This window comes from Artemia franciscana, chromosome 20 (assembly GCF_032884065.1).
Source record: "Artemia franciscana chromosome 20, ASM3288406v1, whole genome shotgun sequence".
Taxonomy (NCBI): Eukaryota; Metazoa; Arthropoda; class Branchiopoda; order Anostraca; family Artemiidae; genus Artemia; species Artemia franciscana.
In genome coordinates, this window is record NC_088882.1 from 17,178,500 (window position 1) to 17,192,876 (window position 14,377).

At 30.8% G+C, this 14,377-nt stretch overlaps 1 protein-coding gene and 1 long non-coding RNA gene across 2 annotated transcripts in view; one reads left to right on the top strand and one right to left on the bottom strand.

Annotated features, from left to right (window-relative positions):
* Window positions 1-14,377, bottom strand: part of LOC136039818 (BAI1-associated protein 3-like) — a gene marked incomplete in the record, with an annotated part of 299,965 nt that overhangs the window by 206,121 nt on the left and 79,467 nt on the right.
* Window positions 3,049-4,585, top strand: LOC136039820 (uncharacterized). The gene is made up of 2 exons (XR_010620561.1): window positions 3,049-3,105; window positions 3,638-4,585. It is a non-coding gene; the product is annotated as an uncharacterized LOC136039820 (long non-coding RNA).

Genomic DNA, 14,377 nt, shown 5'->3' on the forward strand with positions numbered 1-14,377 from the left:
ACCTTTTTTAGTTTTTTTTCTTCTTTTGTATTAGTGTGAAATAATTCAGACGTCATATGCGGACAAACACGACGTCACTCGACAGACAGACAGACAGACATAACCCACAAACAACTTTTTTTTATATAAATTTATTCATATTTTTTAGTTTTCTTTTTCTCTTTTATTTTTCAGTTTTTTCCTTTTTTTAGTTTTTTTCTTTTTTAGTTTTTAGTTTTTTTTAGTTTTTTACCTTTTTTTAGTTTTTTTTAGTTTTTTTAGTTTTTTAGCTTTTTTAGTTTTTTTATTAGTTTTTATTTTTTTTGTAGTTTTTGCCTTTTTTTATTTTTTTCAGTTTTTTTTAGTTATTAGATTTTTACCTTTTTTTATTTTTTTTTAGTTTTTTAGCTTTTTTAGTTTTTTTTTTTCTTTTTAGTTTTTTTTGTAGTTTTTACCTTTTTTAGTTTTTTTCTTCTTTTGTATTAGTGTGAAATAATTCAGACGTCATATGCGAACAAACATGACGTCACCTGATCCATCCACAGATCCACACACAGACAACTTATTTATATATATATATATATATATATATATATATATATATATATATATATATATATATATATATATATATATATATATATATATATATATATATATATATATATATATATATATATATATATATATATATATATATATATATATATATATATGTATATATATATATATATATATATATATATATATATATATATATATAATATATATATACTAGCTGTTGGGGTGGCGCTTCGCGCCACCCCAACACCTAGTTGGTGGGGGCGCTTCGCGCCCCTCCCAAGCCCCCCCGCGCGCGTAAGTCGTTACGCGCCATAATAGTTACGCGCCATTGTAGTTGTGTCCCTATGTCCCACCTGTGAATATAGATATATATATATATATATATATATGGTTTTAACTACGTAAAACTTGCGAATATACAACATTCTTTGCTGTCCCATTGTCTTTGCATATAAATAGATTGTCAGGTTTACCGACTCTTGAACATGCAACATATAATGGTCCATGGGAAAACAATCTGTATTCAGATCTATACCTCATGATTCTAATGATTGCCCTTGAGCTTTGTTGATGGTGATTGCTAATCGACCATTCCCTGTCCCGGTGTCCCGGTCGTCATTTACATCCCCCTGTTTCCCCCGGTGTCCCCGTTGTAGTTGTGTCCCTGTGTCCCGGTCGTCATTTATATTCCCTGTGTCCCGGGTCCCGGTCATCATTTGTATCCCGGTGTCCCGGTCTGTATATACATTCGTTTTTTAGTTTTGTTTTTCTCCTTTATTTTTTTCCTTTTTTTTTCTTTTTTAGCTTATTTAGATTTTTAGATTTTTTAGTTTTTTTTATTAGTTTTTAGTTTTTATTTCTTTTTAGTTTTTTTGTCCCGGTCGTCATTTATATCCCCCTGTTTCCCCCGGTGTCCCCGTTGTAGTTGTGTCCCTGTGTCCCGGTCGTTATTTATATTCCCTGTGTCCCGGTCGTCATTTGTATCCCGGTGTACCGGTCTGTATATACATTCGTTTTTTAGTCCCGGGCGTCATTTATATTCCTTGTGTCCCGGGTCCCGGTCATCATTTGTATCCCGGTGTCCCGGTCTGTATATACATTCGTTTTTTAGTTTTGTTTTTCTCCTTTATTTTTTTCCTTTTTTTTTCTTTTTTAGCTTATTTAGATTTTTAGATTTTTTAGTTTTTTTTATTAGTTTTTAGTTTTTATTTCTTTTTAGTTTTTTTGTCCCGGTCGTCATTTATATCCCCCTGTTTCCCCCGGTGTCCCCGTTGTAGTTGTGTCCCTGTGTCCCGGTCGTTATTTATATTCCCTGTGTCCCGGTCGTCATTTGTATCCCGGTGTACCGGTCTGTATATACATTCGTTTTTTAGTCCCGGTCGTCATTTATATTCCCTGTGTCCCGGGTCCCGGTCATCATTTGTATCCCGGTGTCCCGGTCTGTATATACATTCGTTTTTTAGTTTTGTTTTTCTCCTTTATTTTTTTCCTTTTTTTTTCTTTTTTAGCTTATTTAGATTTTTAGATTTTTTAGTTTTTTTTATTAGTTTTTAGTTTTTATTTCTTTTTAGTTTTTTTGTCCCGGTCGTCATTTATATCCCCCTGTTTCCCCCGGTGTCCCCGTTGTAGTTGTGTCCCTGTGTCCCGGTCGTTATTTATATTCCCTGTGTCCCGGTCGTCATTTGTATCCCGGTGTACCGGTCTGTATATACATTCGTTTTTTAGTTTTGTTTTTCTCCTTTATTTTTTTCCTTTTTTTTTCTTTTTTAGTTTATTTAGATTTTTAGATTTTTTAGTTTTTTTATTAGTTTTTAGTTTTTTTTTCTTTTTAGTTTTTTTGTAGTTTTTACCTTCTTTTTAGTTTTGTTAATTTTTTTTTTTACTTGTGTCCTGGTCGTCATTTATACTCCCTGTGTCCCGGTGCTTTGTTGATTGCTAATCGAACATTCCTTTTGTCCTGGTCGCTTTCTCTTTGAGTGTCGTCATTTATTTTTTTCTTTTTTAGTTTTTTTAGTTTTTACCTTTTTTAGTTTTTTTTTAGTTTTTAGTTTTTTTAGTTTTTTACCTTTTTTTAGTTTTTTTAGTTTTTTAGCTTTTTTATTTTTTTTATTAGTTTTTAGTTTTTTTGTAGTTTTTGCCTTTTTTTTTAGTTTTTTGTCCTGGTCGCTTTCTCTTTGAGTGTCGTCATTTATTAGTTTTTTCCTTTTTTTTTTAGTTTTTTATTGGTTTTTACCTTTATTTTAGCTTATTTTTCAGTTTTTTCCTTTTTTTTAGTTTTTTTTTATTTTTTATTTTTTTTAGTTTTTTACCTTTTTTTAGTTTTTTTAGTTTTTTTAGTTTTTTAGCTTTTTTACTTTTTTTATTAGTTTTTAGTTTTTTTTTGTAGTTTTTGCCTTTTTTTAGTTTTTTCAGTTTTTTTTTTAGTTTTTTATTGGTTTTTACCTTTATAGTTTTTTTAGTTTTTTAGCTTTTTTATTTTTTTATTAGTTTTTAGTTTTTTTTGTAGTTTTTGCCTTTTTTTAGTTTTTTCAGTTTTGACGTCACCTAATCCAGTTTTTTCAGGTGACGTCACCTGACACATCCATCCACACATCCATCCATCCATCCATCCACAGACAACTTATTTTTATATATATAGATATCTATCTATATAAAAATAAGTTGTCTGTCTGTCTGTCTGTGGATGGATCAGGTGACGTCACCTGAAAAAACTGGATCAGGTGACGTCAAAACTGAAAAAACTAAAAAAAGGCAAAAACTACAAAAAAAACTAAAAACTAATAAAAAAAAATAAAAAAGCTAAAAAACTAAAAAAACTAAAAAAAGACAAAAACTACAAAAAAAACTAAAAACTAATAAAAAAGCTAAAAAACTAAAAAAAACTAAAAAAAGGCAACAACTACAAAAAAAACTAAAAACTAATAAAAAAAATAAAAAAGCTAAAAAACTAAAAAAACTAAAAAAACTAAAAAAAGGTAAAAAACTAAAAAAAACTAAAAACTAAAAAAAACTAAAAAAAAGGAAAAAACTGAAAAATAAGCTAAAATAAAGGTAAAAACCAATTGAAAAACTGACGTTAGTTTTTTTAGTTCAGGTGACGTCAAAACTGAAAAAACTAAAAAAAGGCAAAAACTACAAAAAAAACTAAAAACTAATAAAAAAAATAAAAAAGCTAAAAAACTAAAAAAACTAAAAAAAGGCAAAAACTACAAAAAAAACTAAAAACTAATAAAAAAGCTAAAAAACTAAAAAAACTAAAAAAAAGGCAAAAACTACAAAAAAAACTAAAAACTAATCAAAAAAATAAAAAAGCTAAAAAACTAAAAAAAACTAAAAAAAACTAAAAAAAAGGTAAAAAACTAAAAAAACTAAAAACTAAAAAAAACTAAAAAAAAGGAAAAAACTGAAAAATAAGCTAAAATAAAGGTAAAAACCAATAAAAAACTAAAAAAAAAACTGAAAAAACTAAAAAAAGGCAAAAACTACAAAAAAACTAAAAACTAATAAAAAAAGTAAAAAAGCTAAAAAACTAAAAAAACTAAAAAAACTAAAAAAAGGTAAAAAACTAAAAAAAATAAAAAATAAAAAAAAACTAAAAAAAAAGGAAAAAACTGAAAAATAAGCTAAAATAAAGGTAAAAACCAATAAAAAACTAAAAAGAAAAAAAGGAAAAAACTAAAAAAAATTTTCATCTAAAAAACTAAAAAAACTAAAAAAGGTAAAAACTAAAAGAACTAAAAAAGAAAAAAATAAATGACGACACTCAAAGAGAAGGCGACCAGGACAAAAGGAATGTTCGATTAGCAATCAACAAAGCACCGGGACACAGGGAGTATAAATGACGACCAGGACATAAGTAAAAAAAAAACTAACAAAACTAAAAAGAAGGTAAAAACTACAAAAAAACTAAAAAGAAAAAAAAACTAAAAACTAATAAAAAAACTAAAAAATCTAAAAATCTAAATAAACTAAAAAAGAAAAAAAAGGAAAAAAATAAAGGAGAAAAACAAAACTAAAAAACGAATGTATATACAGACCGGTACACCGGGATACAAATGACGACCGGGACACAGGGAATATAAATGACGACCGGGACACAGGGACACAACTACAACGGGGACACCGGGGGAAACAGGGGGATATAAATGACGACCGGAACGGGGACACCGGGGGAAACAGGGGGATATAAATGACGACCGGGACACCGGGACAGGGAATGGTCGATTAGCAATCACCATCAACAAAGCTCAAGGGCAATCATTAGAATCATGAGGTATAGATCTGAATACAGATTGTTTTCCCATGGACCATTATATGTTGCATGTTCAAGAGTCGGTAAACCTGACAATCTATTTATATGCAAAGACAATGGGACAGCAAAGAATGTTGTATATTCGAAAGTTTTACGTAGTTAAAACCATATATATATATATATATATACTAGCTGTTGGGGTGGCGCTTCGCGCCACCCCAACACCTAGTTGGTGGGGGCGCTTCGCGCCCCCCCCCAAGCCCCCCCGCGCGCGTAAGTCGTTACGCGCCATAATAGTTACGCGCCATTGTAGTTGTGTCCCTATGTCCCACCTGTGAATATAGATAGATATATATATATGGTTTTAACTACGTAAAACTTGCGAATATACAACATTCTTTGCTGTCCCATTGTCTTTGCATATAAATAGATTGTCAGGTTTACCGACTCTTGAACATGCAACATATAATGGTCCATGGGAAAACAATCTGTATTCAGATCTATACCTCATGATTCTAATGATTGCCCTTGAGCTTTGTTGATGGTGATTGCTAATCGACCATTCCCTGTCCCGGTGTCCCGGTCGTCATTTACATCCCCCTGTTTCCCCCGGTGTCCCCGTTGTAGTTGTGTCCCTGTGTCCCGGTCGTCATTTTTATTCCCTGTGTCCCGGGTCCCGGTCGTCATTTGTATCCCGGTGTCCCGGTCTGTATATACATTCGTTTTTTAGTTTTGTTTTTCTCCTTTATTTTTTTCCTTTTTTTTCTTTTTTAGCTTATTTAGATTTTTAGATTTTTTAGTTTTTTTATTAGTTTTTAGTTTTTTTTTCTTTTTAGTTTTTTTGTCCCGGTCGTCATTTATATCCCCCTGTTTCCCCCGGTGTCCCCGTTGTAGTTGTGTCCCTGTGTCCCGGTCGTCATTTATATTCCCTGTGTCCCGGTCGTCATTTGTATCCCGGTGTACCGGAGTTGTGTCCCTGTGTCCCGGTCGTCATTTATATTCCCTGTGTCCCGGGTCCCGGTCGTCATTTGTATCCCGGTGTCCCGGTCTGTATATACATTCGTTTTTTAGTTTTGTTTTTCTCCTTTATTTTTTTCCTTTTTTTTTCTTTTTTAGCTTATTTAGATTTTTAGATTTTTTAGTTTTTTTATTAGTTTTTAGTTTTTTTTTCTTTTTAGTTTTTTTGTCCCGGTCGTCATTTATATCCCCCTGTTTCCCCCGGGTCGTCATTTATACTCCCTGTGTCCCGGTGCTTTGTTGATTGCTAATCGAACATTCCTTTTGTCCTGGTCGCTTTCTCTTTGAGTGTCGTCATTTATTTTTTTCTTTTTTAGTTCTTTTAGTTTTTACCTTTTTTAGTTTTTTTTAGTTTTTAGTTTTTTTAGTTTTTTACCTTTTTTTAGTTTTTTTAGTTTTTTTTAGTTTTTTAGCTTTTTTATTTTTTTTATTAGTTTTTAGTTTTTTTGTAGTTTTTGCCTTTTTTTTAGTTTTTTTAGTTTTTTAGCTTTTTTATTAGTTTTTAGTTTTTTTTGTAGTTTTTGCCTTTTTTTAGTTTTTTTAGTTTTTTAGCTTTTTTATTTTTTTTATTAGTTTTTAGTTTTTTTTGTAGTTTTTGCCTTTTTTTTCTCTTTGAGTGTCGTCATTTATTAGTTTTTTCCTTTTTTTTTTTAGTTTTTTATTGGTTTTTACCTTTATTTTAGCTTATTTTTCAGTTTTTTCCTTTTTTTTAGTTTTTTTTATTTTTTATTTTTTTTAGTTTTTTACCTTTTTTTAGTTTTTTTAGTTTTTTAGCTTTTTTACTTTTTTTATTAGTTTTTAGTTTTTTTTGTAGTTTTTGCCTTTTTTTAGTTTTTTCAGTTTTTTTTTTAGTTTTTTATTGGTTTTTACCTTTATAGTTTTTTTAGTTTTTTAGCTTTTTTATTTTTTTTATTAGTTTTTAGTTTTTTTTGTAGTTTTTGCCTTTTTTTAGTTTTTTCAGTTTTGACGTCACCTGATCCAGTTTTTTCAGGTGACGTCACCTGACACATCCATCCATCCATCCATCCACAGACAACTTATTTTTATATATATAGATATATATATATATCTATATATATAAAAATAAGTTGTCTGTGGATGGATGGATGGATGGATGTGTGGATGGATGTGTCAGGTGACGTCACCTGAAAAAACTGGATTAGGTGACGTCAAAACTGAAAAAACTAAAAAAAGGCAAAAACTACAAAAAAAACTAAAAACTAATAAAAAAAATAAAAAAGCTAAAAAACTAAAAAAACTATAAAGGTAAAAACCAATAAAAAACTAAAAAAAAAACTGAAAAAACTAAAAAAAGGCAAAAACTACAAAAAAAAACTAAAAACTAATAAAAAAAGTAAAAAAGCTAAAAAACTAAAAAAACTAAAAAAACTAAAAAAAGGTAAAAAACTAAAAAAAATAAAAAATAAAAAAAAACTAAAAAAAAGGAAAAAACTGAAAAATAAGCTAAAATAAAGGTAAAAACCAATAAAAAACTAAAAAAAAAAAGGAAAAAACTAATAAATGACGACACTCAAAGAGAAAGCGACCAGGACAAAAAACTAAAAAAAAAAGGCAAAAACTACAAAAAAACTAAAAACTAATAAAAAAAATAAAAAAGCTAAAAAACTAAAAAAACTAAAAAAAGGTAAAAAACTAAAAAAACTAAAAACTAAAAAAAAACTAAAAAAGGTAAAAACTAAAAGAACTAAAAAAGAAAAAAATAAATGACGACACTCAAAGAGAAAGCGACCAGGACAAAAGGAATGTTCGATTAGCAATCAACAAAGCACCGGGACACAGGGAGTATAAATGACGACCAGGACACAAGTAAAAAAAAAAATTAACAAAACTAAAAAGAAGGTAAAAACTACAAAAAAACTAAAAAGAAAAAAAAACTAAAAACTAATAAAAAAACTAAAAAATCTAAAAATCTAAATAAACTAAAAAAGAAAAAAAAGGAAAAAAATAAAGGAGAAAAACAAAACTAAAAAACGAATGTATATACAGACCGGTACACCGGGATACAAATGACGACCGGGACACAGGGAATATAAATAACGACCGGGACACAGGGACACAACTACAACGGGGACACCGGGGGAAACAGGGGGATATAAATGACGACCGGGACAAAAAAACTAAAAAGAAATAAAAACTAAAAACTAATAAAAAAAACTAAAAAATCTAAAAATCTAAATAAGCTAAAAAAGAAAAAAAAAGGAAAAAAATAAAGGAGAAAAACAAAACTAAAAAACGAATGTATATACAGACCGGGACACCGGGATACAAATGATGACCGGGACCCGGGACACAGGGAATATAAATGACGACCGGGACACAGGGACACAACTACAACGGGGACACCGGGGGAAACAGGGGGATAACCTGACAATCTATTTATGTGCAAAGACAATGGGACAGCAAAGAATGTTGTATATTCGCAAGTTTTACGTAGTTAAAACCATATATATATATATATATCTATATTCACAGGTGGGACATAGGGACACAACTACAATGGCGCGTAACTATTATGGCGCGTAACGACTTACGCGCGCGGGGGGGCTTGGGGGGGGCGCGAAGCGCCCCCACCAACTAGGTGTTGGGGTGGCGCGAAGCGCCACCCCAACAGCTAGTATATATATATATATATATATATATATATATATATATATATATATCTATATTCACAGGTGGGACATAGGGACACAACTACAATGGCGCGTAACTATTATGGCGCGTAACGACTTACGCGCGCGGGGGGGCTTGGGGGGGGCGCGAAGCGCCCCCACCAACTAGGTGTTGGGGTGGCGCGAAGCGCCACCCCAACAGCTAGTATATATATATATATATATATATATATATATATATATATATATATATATATACATATATATATATATATATATATATATATATATATATATATATATATATATATCTCTATTCACAGGTGGGACACAGGGACACAACTACAATGGCGCGTAACTAATAAGGCGCGTAACGACTTACGCGCGCGGGGGGCTTGGGGGGCGCGAAGCGCCCCACCAACTAGGTGTTGGGGTGGCACGAAGCACCACCCCAACAGCTAGTATATATATATATATATATATACTAGCTGTTGGGGTGGCGAAGCGCCCCACCAACTAGGTGTTGGGGTGGCACGAAGCACCACCCCAACAGCTAGTATATATATATATATATATACTAGCTGTTGAGGTGGCGCTTCACGCCACCCCAACACCTAGTTGGTGGGGCGCTTCGCGCCCCCCCAAGCCCCCCCGCGCGCGTAAGTCGTTACGCGCCATATTAGTTACGCGCCATATTAGTTACGCGCCATTGTAGTTGTGTCCCTGTGTCCCACCTGTGAATATAGATAGATTTATATATGTGTTTCAAACTACGTAAAAATTGCGAATATACAACATTCTTGGCTTTCCCATTGTCTGTCCATATACAAAGCCGTATGTACTAATAATGACGTCATATGCAAACGCTCTTTTTACAAACAAACAAACATGCATACACACAACTCGTTTTTATATAGGTAGATAGATAGATAGATACAATACAAATTAACTACGAAAAAACTTGTGAATATACAACAGTCTTCGCTGTCCCATTGTCTGTGCGTATAAATAGATTGTCAGGTTTACCGACCCTCAAAGATGCAACATACAATTGTACATTGGTAAAGCAATCTGTATTAAGATCTATACCGCATTTTTCTAGTGATTGCCCTTGAGCTTTGTTGATGGTGGTTGCAAATGCTAATCGAATTGGGAATTGCAATCTTTTAAATTGAAAAAGCAGATCCGTTGGAATCATGGGAATGCGAGGAATAAGAACAGCCTCACCCTCATAAGGCCCTGTCAAGATTGTGGCATCTATTAGGTTTTCCATTGTTTTTTTTTTATGGCAAGTCGCGTGCCATTGCAAAGCTTTGGTGGGTTGATATTTCTTAAAAGTATTATTGGTACGCCTATTTTTAGTTGTAGCAGGTGTGGTGGACACCCTGAAGGATCTATGGAATTTAAAAATTAAGATGGATAATTAACCGCTTCATTTGGTTCCGAAATACAAATTAACTGCGTAAAACTTGCGAATATACAACATTCTTCGCTGTCCAATTCTCGCTGCATATAAATAGATTGTCAGGTTTACCGACCCTCGAACATGCAACGTACAATTGTCCATGGGAAAAACAATCAGTATTAAGATCAATACCACATTTTTCTAATGATTGACCTTGAGCTTTGTTAATGGTGATTGCAAATGCTAATCGAATTGGGAATTGCAATCTTTTAAATTGAAAAGGCAGATCTGTTGGAATCATGGGAATGCGAGGAATAAGAACAGCCTCACCCTCAAAAGGCCCTGTCAGGATTGTGGCCTCTATTAGGTTTTCCATTGTTTTTTTTTACGGCAAGTCGAGTGTCATTGCAAAGCTTTGGTGGGTTTATATTTCTTAAAAGTATTATTGGTACGCCTATTTTTAGTTGTAGCACGTGTGGTGGAAACCCTGAAAGATCTATGGAATTTAAAAATTCAGATGGATAATTAACCGCTTCATTTGGTCCTTTCAACGTTGGGAGAAATTTCGCAACGTGCATTCAATTCAGAATTTCTATCACTGATGAAGTACAATTGTAAAAATTTATGATTCTCGCCTGAGAATGGTAGAAGGGACCCTGCTTTATGATAAATTTGCCCTTTTACTTTGAAAGTAGACATAAATTGATCTGGATTTTCGATTTGGGCTCCAAACGACGTCATTTGGAAACATGAGTTGTATTGTCTGATTTTTGACAAAAAACGCTTAGATTCTGACGTATTTCCAGTAAGGAAAGTCTTCAATGGCTCTGGTGGTGCAGCCAATAGAGGAAGTTTAACTTTTCCTGAGGCGCAACACATTCCCATTGTTTCACCATTGAATTTCAAGGCCTTGCAATAGGGACAAATTTTAGACATTGTCCCGATTTGAACACATCTACTCAAGCTATAATCATCGACTGGGTTGTACCTGAATGCCAGGCGATAACTTTCAGATTGCTCTGATTCCTCGGCACGCTTTCTTTTCTTACTTTCTCTATCAGCCTCAAGCCTGTTTCCCTGCTGTTCTTTTGATTCCTCGGCACGCCTTCTTTTTTTACTTTCTCTTTCAGAAGCAAGTCTGGTTTCGCGTTGCTCTGGTAGTTCCTCGACACGCCTTCGTTGACGTAAATTGCACATTCTTAATCTGGCCATTTCTCTTTGAACCGCAAGCCTGGTTTTGCTTTTTGGTAACATTCTACCTTTTTCAATGTTTTTCAATTTTTCAGTGTTCATTCTAACATTGATGTTAGAAAAAAATTTTACGTACCAAGCATGCAAACACTCGACAATTTATAATAAAACTCAAAATTATAAATGTCTGTTATAAGGTTTTCGAATTACTTTAATCTATTGTCAAAATATATAGAAATATTTATGCAATTACCAGTTTCTACATTTTTAGTTTCAGTTTGCTTTTCAGTTTAGTTTCATTTTTATATATATTTAAGATATAATCTGGCGTAACGGACAGACAACTTATTTTTATATATATAGAAGATAGATTTTTATATATATAGATACAGTTTCTTCTTTAGTTTTTTTTCTTTTTTAGTTTTTTCTTTTTTTAGTTTCTTCTTTTTATTGATTTGTTTTCTTCAATTTCTCAATGTTCATTCTAACATTGACACTTGGAAAAATCTTTACGTGCCAAGCATGCTAAAGCTCCAACAATTTAAATTAAACCTCAAATTTGGGGTATCTGTTTTAAGGTTTTCGAATTACTTTAATCTATTGTCAAAATATGTTGAAATATTTGTGCGATTCCCAGTTTTTTTTTTAGTTTTTTCTTTTTTTAGTTTTTAGCTTTTTTAGTTTTTTATCTTTTTTATTTTTTTACGTTTTTTCTTTTTAGGTTTTTTCTTTTTTTAATTTTTTTAATTTTTAATTTTTTTTTTTAGTTTTTTCTCTTAGTTTTTTTTTAGTTTTTTACCATTTTTCTTTTTCGAATTACTTTTATCTATTGTCAAAATATTTCGAAATATTTATGCAATTTCCAGTTTTTACATTCTAGTTTGTTTTCTTTTATATATATAGAAGATATAATCTAGCGTAACGGACAGACAACTTATTTTTATATATATAGATATATATATATATATATATATATATATATATATATATATATATATATATATATATATATATATATATATATATATATATATATATATATATATATATGTATATATTACATATGGAACCAAGAAAGGATAAAATAAACGAAAAAAATCAAATAGGTGAGAAAATGAGGATTTTGTCAGTCAGTAGCAAAATTTAAAGACGTAAATCAAGCAAATATTTCAACATGGACATCCGCTAAGTCGTCTTCAGTGCTCAAAAAAAAAATTACCTTTCGAAGTGAATTGTGCAAGAGGAGAAAAGATACTGAATAATAATAAAAAAATCTAACCTTTCGAAGTAAATTGGGCAAGAGGAGAAAAGACACTAAATAATAAAAAAAAAAAAATTCTAACCTTTCAAAGTGAATTGTGCAAGAGAAGAAAAAATACTGAATAATAATAAAAAAACAACAACAAAATCTAATCCTTCGAAGTGAATTGTGAAAGAGGAGAAAAGATACTGAATAATAATAATAATAATAAAATCTAACCTTTCGAAGTGAATTGTGCAAGAGGAGAAAAGATACTGAATAATAATAATAATAAAAAATAACAAAAAAAATCTAATCCTTCGAAGTGAATTGTGGAAGAGGAGAAAAGATACTGAATAATAATAATAATAAAAAAAAAATCTAACCTTTCGAAGTGAATTATGCAAGAGAAGAAAAGATACTGAATAATAATAATAAAAAATAACAACAACAAAATCTAACCCTTCGAAATGAATTGTGCAAAAGGAAAAAAGATACTGAATAATAATAAAAAAACAATAAAATCTAACCTTTGGAAGTGAATTTGCAAGAGGAGAAAAGATACTGAGTAATAAAAGAAAAAACAACAACAAAATTAAACCTTTCGAAGTGAGTTGTGCAAGAGGAGAAAAGATACTGAATAATAGTAATAAAAAAAACAACAGCCAGAGATCAATGAAAGAGAGTTACCAATTAGATTGAATAAGTACCCTTTGCCTTGCAACATACTTTGCCTGTCTACAATTTCGGGATTCATTAGATATTTGGAGAGTTTCTCTTAAATTAGACTGGATGAAAATATTAATAAAGTCTTTAATATTAATTTATTATAAATTGGGCCTAAGTAAATATCTCCTTTATCTCTATTTATAGCCAAATTTCTGTTTATATATATATATATATATATATATATATATATATATATATATATATATATATATATATATATATATATATATATATATATATATATATATATATATATATATATATATATATATATATATATATATATATATATATATGTATATATATATGTATATATATTTTATCTCAATTGCCTCTTTAAAAGATTGCAGTAGGCCATTTACGGTAGATGTTAAAGTTGCCTCTTCAAAAACAACTAAATGGTCAGGATTTTCGTATATATGCTGGCCCAGAGCTGAATCGAAGTTGTCGTTTTTATTTTCAAGTCTCAGTGACTTATCTATTAAAATTTCATGTTCATGCAATCGTTCCCTTATTTGTTGATGGGTCCTACCAATGTAAAATTTTCCAAATGAACACTGGACTCTGTAGACACCAATACCTAGTATAAGAACAGTTTTATCCTTTCCCGAGTTGAAAAAATGTTCAACTTTTTGTTCAGTTTTGAAACAAATTGGGGGATCACCATATAGAGGCTTCGGAACTTCTAACAATAGGATTTACAGTCTAATTGCATCCGTTCACTAAGCTATCATAAGGCTTTGAAATTTCTTCGGGAATCCGGAGGGCTGGGAGATGCTACTTGGTTTCTAAGTGGTTGTTAACATTTTTATGCTTAATCATGGGATCACCAAAATAGGAAAGTTGCTTTTAGTTATTAGATCAATGTCATATGCTAATAGACAAACACTACGTACTACGTGTTAGTTTTAGAAATTATACATTTAAAAAGGTGCTTTTTGATATAAAAACACACACTTTTGGAATATATCAAAATTTCTGCGTCAAACAAAGGATATTTAAACGTTGTTGATCCCCATAGCATAAATACAAATGATTGTGGGGCTATCTTACATTTACATTTGTGAACAAAATCAAAACTAAGCGCGACTGAAAGGCTCTTAGTCTCAATTTTGAGACTAAGAGACTAATTAGAGACCAATCATGTTTGTAATTTATCGAAGTGGACATTGTAAAAGTTTCTAGCATAAACTTTATGATTTATGAGTCACAGTAAAATATTGAGCCATAATTTTTGAAGACAGAAAATATGAAGTCTTGGAACATTTGGTTTTTCTATATTTAAGGTGAATCTAGCAAAATGTATACAGGATTGGTACTAGTTCAGCGAAAAGAGAAACGAAATTGAAACGGATATGAAAAATAATATT